The sequence below is a fragment of the Nuphar pumila genome, chromosome 4, assembly GCF_984573655.1.
Source record: "Nuphar pumila chromosome 4, dmNupPumi1.hap1.1, whole genome shotgun sequence".
NCBI lineage: Eukaryota > Viridiplantae > Streptophyta > Magnoliopsida > Nymphaeales > Nymphaeaceae > Nuphar > Nuphar pumila.
The window spans coordinates 40,500,418-40,508,334 of record NC_143252.1 but is presented as its reverse complement, the minus strand read 5'-3'; positions in this window follow the sequence as shown (position 1 = coordinate 40,508,334).

Below are 7,917 nucleotides of genomic sequence, written 5' to 3'. Positions count from 1 at the left end.
AACTAGGTCAAAAAACCAAAGCATGTGTCTTTATTGGATATTCTCAAAATAGTAAGACATATAGATTTATGAGTATTGAAACTAAAGTGATTTTAAAAACTATCTAAACCGAATTTAGGGAAGATTTAACTTTAAAATCACTTGAACCTCCAAAAGTGATTGAAAATAATCAAAGAAAAAAAATTATGAGCTGAAAGTCCCAAAATTTAAAAAAATAAAAAGTCAAGAAAAGCAAAAAACTTTGGTCCTGATTTTAATCTCTACATCACAGATAGAGACCTTGTTTGTTTTTTGAAAGCTATGACCTCTCCTGATGCTCTTTATTGAAAGAAAGCTATAGACAATGAATTAGATTCTATCATGAAAATAAAACTTGAATTTTTGATTGATTTACCCTCTTATTTTAAACCTTTGGGATGCAAATGAATTTTCAAAAGAAAACTTTAAACTGATGCCTTTATTGAAAAATTTAAAGCTAGATTAGTAGCTAAAGGTTTCAAACAGAAACTTGAACTTGATTATTTTGACACTTATGCTCTTGTAAGTAGGATTACATCTATTAGAACTTGATTGCTTTGGCATCAATTTATAATTTTAAAATTCAATAAATGGATGTCAAAATTGTCCTTTTAAATGATGTCTTAGAAAAAAAATTATATGAAACAACCTGAAGGTTATATCACACCAGGTCAAGAAAAGAAAGTTTACAAATTTTTAAAGTCATTGTATGGTTTAAAACAATAACATAAGAAATTGGATAAAGTAGTCATTTAATATGATTTTAGAATTCATGACTTTGAAAAATACATATATAGAAAACAATACAACAATCCAGTGGATTAGCAACGACCTAAATCCATCGTTAATCTGCTGCTAATCCGTCACTAACAAGATTAGCGACAGATATCTTCCATCACGAATTTTTTAACGCTAATAAGTGACGGCATATATTTGTCGCCCATTCCGTCGCTAAGTAGCCACATACTGTATTTGTCACCAGTTCTGTCGCTAAGTTGTGATGGAATAACGAATGACAACTTCCGTCGCAAGGCCGTCGTTACTAAACGTCGACTTCGGTTTGGCGACAGATTTATAGCTGTCGCTACCTTCAACGACAGATATATCTGTCATTAATCCGTCGCAAACAAGGAAAAAAATTAAAAATAAATATTTGAAAATTAAATATCGAGAAAAAATTTCTCGTACAATCTATATTTCCTGTGAATAAAAAACAAAGTACACATAAAAATACATATAAAAGGAAACTAAAACAATTAATCATTCCACTTTAAAATTCGCAAGTTATAATTATTTACAATTCAACATTTACATTTTTAAAACAAAAAGAAACTAGAACAAATTCAACACATTAATCTAATCATTGCCAAGATTTTGTGCATCTTCTTGTTCATTGCCTTGATCTGTCCCTTCAACTCCACTACGCTTATTATCGCCAGCAACCTATACAAGAAAAGAAATGTCAGTATTGATAAACAAAATATATTAAAATAAATTATACACTATATGTGATTCTATCATGAATGATATGTGTTCTAAGGCAGTAAAAAAACTCTATATGTGATTATATCATGCTCATATATGCTATAAGGCAGACAAAAAACCGTATATGTGATTCTATTATGCTCAAATGTTTTCTAAGACAGTCAAAAAACTGAATATGTGATTATATCATGCTCATATGTGTTCTAAGGCAGTCAAAAAACCTTTATATGTGATTCTATTATGCTCATATGTGCTCTAAGGCTAGCAAAAAACTTTATATGTGATTCTATCATGCTCATATATGTTCTAAGGCAGGCAAAAAGCTGTATATGTGATTATATCATGCTCATATGTGTTCTAAAGCAGTCAAAAAAACTGTATATGTGATTCTACCATGCTCACACATGCTCTAAGGCAGTCAAAAAGCTGTATATGTGATTCTATCATGCTCATATGTGTTCTAAGGCAGGCAAAAAACTGAATATGTGATTATATCATGCTCATATGTGTTCTAAGGCAGTCAAAAAAACTTTATATGTGATTCTATCATGCTCTTATGTGCTCTAAGGCAGTCAAAAAACTGTATACGTGATTCTATCATGCTCACATGTGTTCTAAAGCAGGCAAAAAACTGTATATGTGATTATATCATGCGCATATGTGTTTTAAGGCAGTCAAAAAAACTGTATATGTGATTCTACCATGCTCATATATGCTCTAAGGCAGTCAAAAAACTGTATATGTGATTTTATCATGCTCACATGTGTTCTAAAGCAGGCAAAAAACTGTATATGTGATTATATCATACTCATATGTGTTATAAAGCAGTAAAAAAAACTGTATATGTGATTCTACCACGCTCATATATGCTCTAAGGCAGTCAAAAAATTGTATATGTGATTCTATTATGCTCATATGTGTTATATAAAAAAAATTAAATATGAAACACATTAACTATGACAAACAACTGTATACCGTGAATGAGGACCACAATCTGTCTATCACCTCTTTTGGATACTCTTTCCATTAAGCGACCGGTCCTGGTAGATGTTGAAGAAGTGAATTCCTAATCTCGCGTACTATTTGTGGCTCAAACCTCGTGCTTCACATGAATTGGTACACAATAAATATCAATATAAAATATTTATAAGATATGCAATAAGTAAAAATGAAATACTTACGGTCGATTATCGATATACACTATTCGAATGAGTCTTCTTGTGCCAGACTGAGAAGACTCTGCATCCTGTGTTGGTTTCTGACTTGTATGATCAACTGATGCAGGTGGGTTATGTACAAGCGAAACATCATCTGTAAAAAATATGTTAGAAATTCTCAGAATGCGCATTTCAACTAATCAAGCGTCTAATTAGTTAAATGATATACCTATCACAGAAGCCCGTGAAGATGAAGGCTAGGCCTGGCTACTACTGGATGAACGGCCACTGTAAGCTCCATGAACCATATTCTAACAAATAAAAATGTCATATAATACATTCAAATAATTCGCATCAAGTATTAAAATACATTCAAATAATTCAAATAATTGGAATACTTGCAAATCATTCACATCATTGCAATACATTCAAATCATTCACATCAAGTATTGCAATACATTCAAATCATTTGCATCAAGTATTACAATATATTCAAATAATTCAAATGATTCATATCAAATATTGCAATATATTGAAATCATTCGCATCAAGTATTACAATACATTCAAATAATTCAAATCATTCACATCAAGTATTGCAATACATTCAAATCATTCGCATCAAGTATTATAATACATTCAAATAATTCAAATCATTTACATCAAGTATTGCAATATATTCAAATAAAGGTTTGTATTACAAGATTTTGCTCACTAGCTTGAGAATTCTTCCTCATCACTTGTTTGACTTTCATATTCTTCTTCTTCTTCATCTTCTTCTTCATTGTTTGCCCATCCACTTTGTATATCATTTGGATAACATTCTTCTATGAATGTTTCATCGACTAATGAAGATATGACATTCATATCATGCACAATATCGTGACCATAAGAGAAGTCATAGATATCATCTGATTGATAGTAATCACTATCTTCAGCTAACTTGTCTTCCTGTAACTGATCATACTTAGGGTATAGTTTGAACTTCACCTTGCAAACTGTCAACTATTCATTTTTATCTGACTTTTTTGTACTCGGATATGAAGTATAATAAACTTGTTGAGCTTGCGAGGCTAATATGAATGGTTCATATGTTCCAAACCTTGATTTATGATTCACCTCCACAGTGCCTGAGGCTTTGTCGAGTCTTGTTGCAGTTGGATCAAACCAATGACACTAGAATAAAGTTACCCTATTATTTATGCCTAAGTAAGTCAACTCCATTATTTCCTCTATAACACCGTAGTAATCATGTTCATTTTCACCGTAGCTGCTACCCTTGATACACACGCCACTATTCATCGTTGATTTGTTTATACCGTAATCTTTTGTATAGAATCGATAACCATTTACGATGTACCCATTGTAACATTGCACAACTTTGGTCAGACCATTTTCTAAATCACACATTCCTTGATCTTTAACATCACCATAGCGGACCTACACACAAACATAAACAATGATTGTGATCATGATTAATTAAGTGACTTAGTGTTGTTTACAAGTACACAATTTATGTTAGCATCCTTATCAACTGTTTCAACCACTCCACAAACTTAGTTTCACATTCTTTTTATACTTCTGCATCAATGAGATGTGAAACTTCTCTTCGCAACTTCAGATCAAATCGTCTGCAAACCACAGATACTTATATTACCGAACCATGTATGCACGTATAGAACATAAAATGATTTATACTTGTGTTACATCTATATATACTTACTCGATGTATGGGTCGATCGTTGAGCAATTAAAAAGAATATAGATATGTGTTGTGTCTTGCTCTTGATCTGTCAAGAGTCTTGATCGACAACTACCAAATGCATGCCCAAGTGGTTGAAATATCGACAACTTGTCAGCTACAGTAAACTATTCTCCATCATCGTTACGAGGCAGGCATGTGTAAAGTGTTGGAATGTGAGGTTCAAAGTACATAGATGAGAAATTTGAAATCTCTTCTAAAGTGTACGCCTCACAAATAGAGTCTTCTACTCTTGCTTTATTACGAAGCTTTTTTTTGAGGTCAAACATGCATCTGTCAAAAATATATATTTCAAATTTGAAATATTTGTCATTGAAGAGACACATATAAAAAAAATATACCTTTCAAATGGGTACATCCATCGATATTGCACAGAGCCACCAACCCTTAGTTCATAAGGCAAATGTATGATCAAATATTCCATAACATCGAAAAATGTTGGTGGAATTTTTTTTTCTAGCAGACAAACAATGGTGATGACAGAGTCCTCGAGATTCTTTACATCAGATACTACGACTTCCGATGCACACAATGTCCTAAAAAATCCACTCAACTCAGACAATACCCCCCATATAGGTTTGTCTAACATATCATGGAATGCTAGGGGTATCAATCATTGCATAAAGATATGACAATCATGACTCTTCAACCCATATAACTGTCCATCGTCAATCTTCACAACCCGAGCAATGTTAGAGACATATCCATCTGGAAATCTCAACTATTTCAACCATTGATATACATGCTTTATTTGATCAGGTCCAAGCATGTACTTTGCCTTTGGTTTCAGTACTTTGCCATTATACTCTTTGAGTTTCAATTCTGGTCTTTTACATATTACTTTAAATCCATACGGGCCATCGGATTATCCTTCATTTTCCCTTTAACATTCATTACTGTATTGAACACAGTATCAAATACATTTTTCTCCACATGCATCACATCCAAATTATGTCGTATCAATAGGGTCGGACAATATGGTAGTACCCCAAAAATAGATTTCTTTGTCTAATTGTGATCCTTCCCAAATCCAAGGAAGGGTGTCGAACTGCGGGCATCTGTTAATACATCTGGAAAGTATCACAATCTTCTTAAAATCTCTATGCCAGACAATCTTGTGGATGGACTTTCCATTTCAGTTGTGCCTGCTCTAAACACATTCTTTTGTCGTCGAAACGGATGGTCGCTGTGTAGAAATTGACGATGGCACTCAAACCAGTAAGGCTTCCTTCCATGCATCAATCTAAGAGCTTTGGTATCCTCCATGCAGTACGAACATGTCAACCTCCCATGTGTGCTCTAACTAGATAACATACCATATATAGGAAAGTCACTGATTGTCCATAGAACAATGACCTTCATATTGAAATTTTATTTTTTGTAGGCATCATACGTGGTAACACCGTCATCCTACAATACTTTTAGTTCATTAATCAATGGACTTAAATATATATATCAAGATTTTGGCCAAGTGAGGTCGGACCAAGGATCAACATAGACAAGAAAAGATTTAGACGCTTCATACACAAGCTTGGTGGAAGGTTGTATGAAGTTACAAATACTGGCCAGCATGAGTATGAAGTTGATCAACCCCCAAATGGATTAAATTCATCTGTACATAAACCGATTCTAACATTTCTCACTTCTATTGCAAAGTTCTGATGAGTACGATGAAAGTGCTTCCAAGCTTTCACGTCAACAGGATGCGTGATCTTGTCTTCATTGTGTCAAACTTTATTTACATGCCATCTCATGTGTTTAGCTGTCCTTGAAGATGTATACAATCGTTGCAATCTAGGAGTGATAGGAAAGTAGCAGAGCGACTTGTATGAACTTCTTTTGATCTCGTGTTACCATTGCCTCTTATCTTTGGCTTGAACCAAGGATGCCCACATGACGAGCATGATATGTTGTTTTCCTGATCCTTGAAATACAACATGTAGTGATTTGGACAAACATCAATCTTTTTATACCCCATACCTAGAGCGTTGACCATAACCTTCGCACGATAGAAATTTTGTGGCAATTTCTCATCTTTGGGCAACATACTCTTCACAATCATCCACAAATGGTCAAAACATGATTGCCTCAAATTATACTCGGACTTTAAATTTATTAGTTGAAGAACTGCAGACAAGATAGTTTGACTCTCGCAACCGTTCTAAAGTGACTCATCATCATCTCTAAGTAAATTATAAAATCTATTAGCTGCATCATTTTGTTCCTGCAACATCAAATATCAAATCCATATATGGATTATCGTGCACCACATTCACCCATGCATCAAAATTGTTTCTAAATTCTTCTCCATGAAACTTCCAATTCTGATAATCACTCACAAAACCCTTCCTGTATAGGTGATGTCTAACGCCATGAGGTTTTACAAATTGACTATTCTTACAAATCTTGCAGAGATACCTAATCCGACCTGTGGGATCCACTGTACTGACACTTGTCGTTGCAAATTCAATAAAACTTTCAACACCATCCATATATTCATGCGATAACTCATTATCAACTATCCTACGGTACATCCATTCACGGTTTGCAGTCATTTTGTCATATGATGTTACAAATAATATCCTAACCAGTTAAAAGAGAACCATCAGAATGCTATGATGAAGAAAATATCAAATTTTTCATACAATATATGATGTCATACAATCACAAGAATTATGATGCATGCATTGATAACTTAATATTTTCATGTGTAAACTATTCATGACACAATACATTCATTTGAAGCATACTTTTATTATACAATTTCACATGGAAGTCGTAATCAAATTGAAAGTAACTACATGCAAGCATAGATCCAATCACATCAAACAATGCAATATATCAAAATCATTCATTTCAAACAAATGTCAAACATGTACCTGCAACAAACACACTTCAATATCCCGCTAACTACTACCATGCCTAGCATTAAATTCGTATTCCAAAAATAAGAACACTTCTATTCTTATACATTAAAATCATGCTCAGCATGATCTCCAAATTCCAACAAAGCAGTCCTAGATATCAACAACTAAGTGAGTTTGTGAACAGTAAAGTGTTGCATCCAATAAATTAAATAACATGTGATGTGCTTGCATCACTTATTCACCACGAGTATTTACCTGATTTGCATTGTTTTTGTCACTTACCACGGATGGCGGGGCACACGCGGATTCCGTTGAGAAATCTGCAAGAGTCACCGTGTTAAAATGAAGTCACCACCTGCCAAAAAAAAATCGAGGCAAGGTCGCCCTCCTGCCAGAAAAGCAGGGGGTTGGGGGCAATCCCCTGCCTGAATAAAAAACGGCAGGAGGGCGTCCCCCTACCGAATAAAAAAATGAGGCATGAGAGCAACCCCTACCAAAAAAAACAAACGAGGCAAGGGTCGCCTCCTGCCGGAAAAAAAAAAGTAGCAGGAGGGCGACCCCCTGCCAGAAAAGCAGAGGAAGACCCTTTGCTCGAATAAAACAACGAGGCAGGGGGTCCACACCCCCTG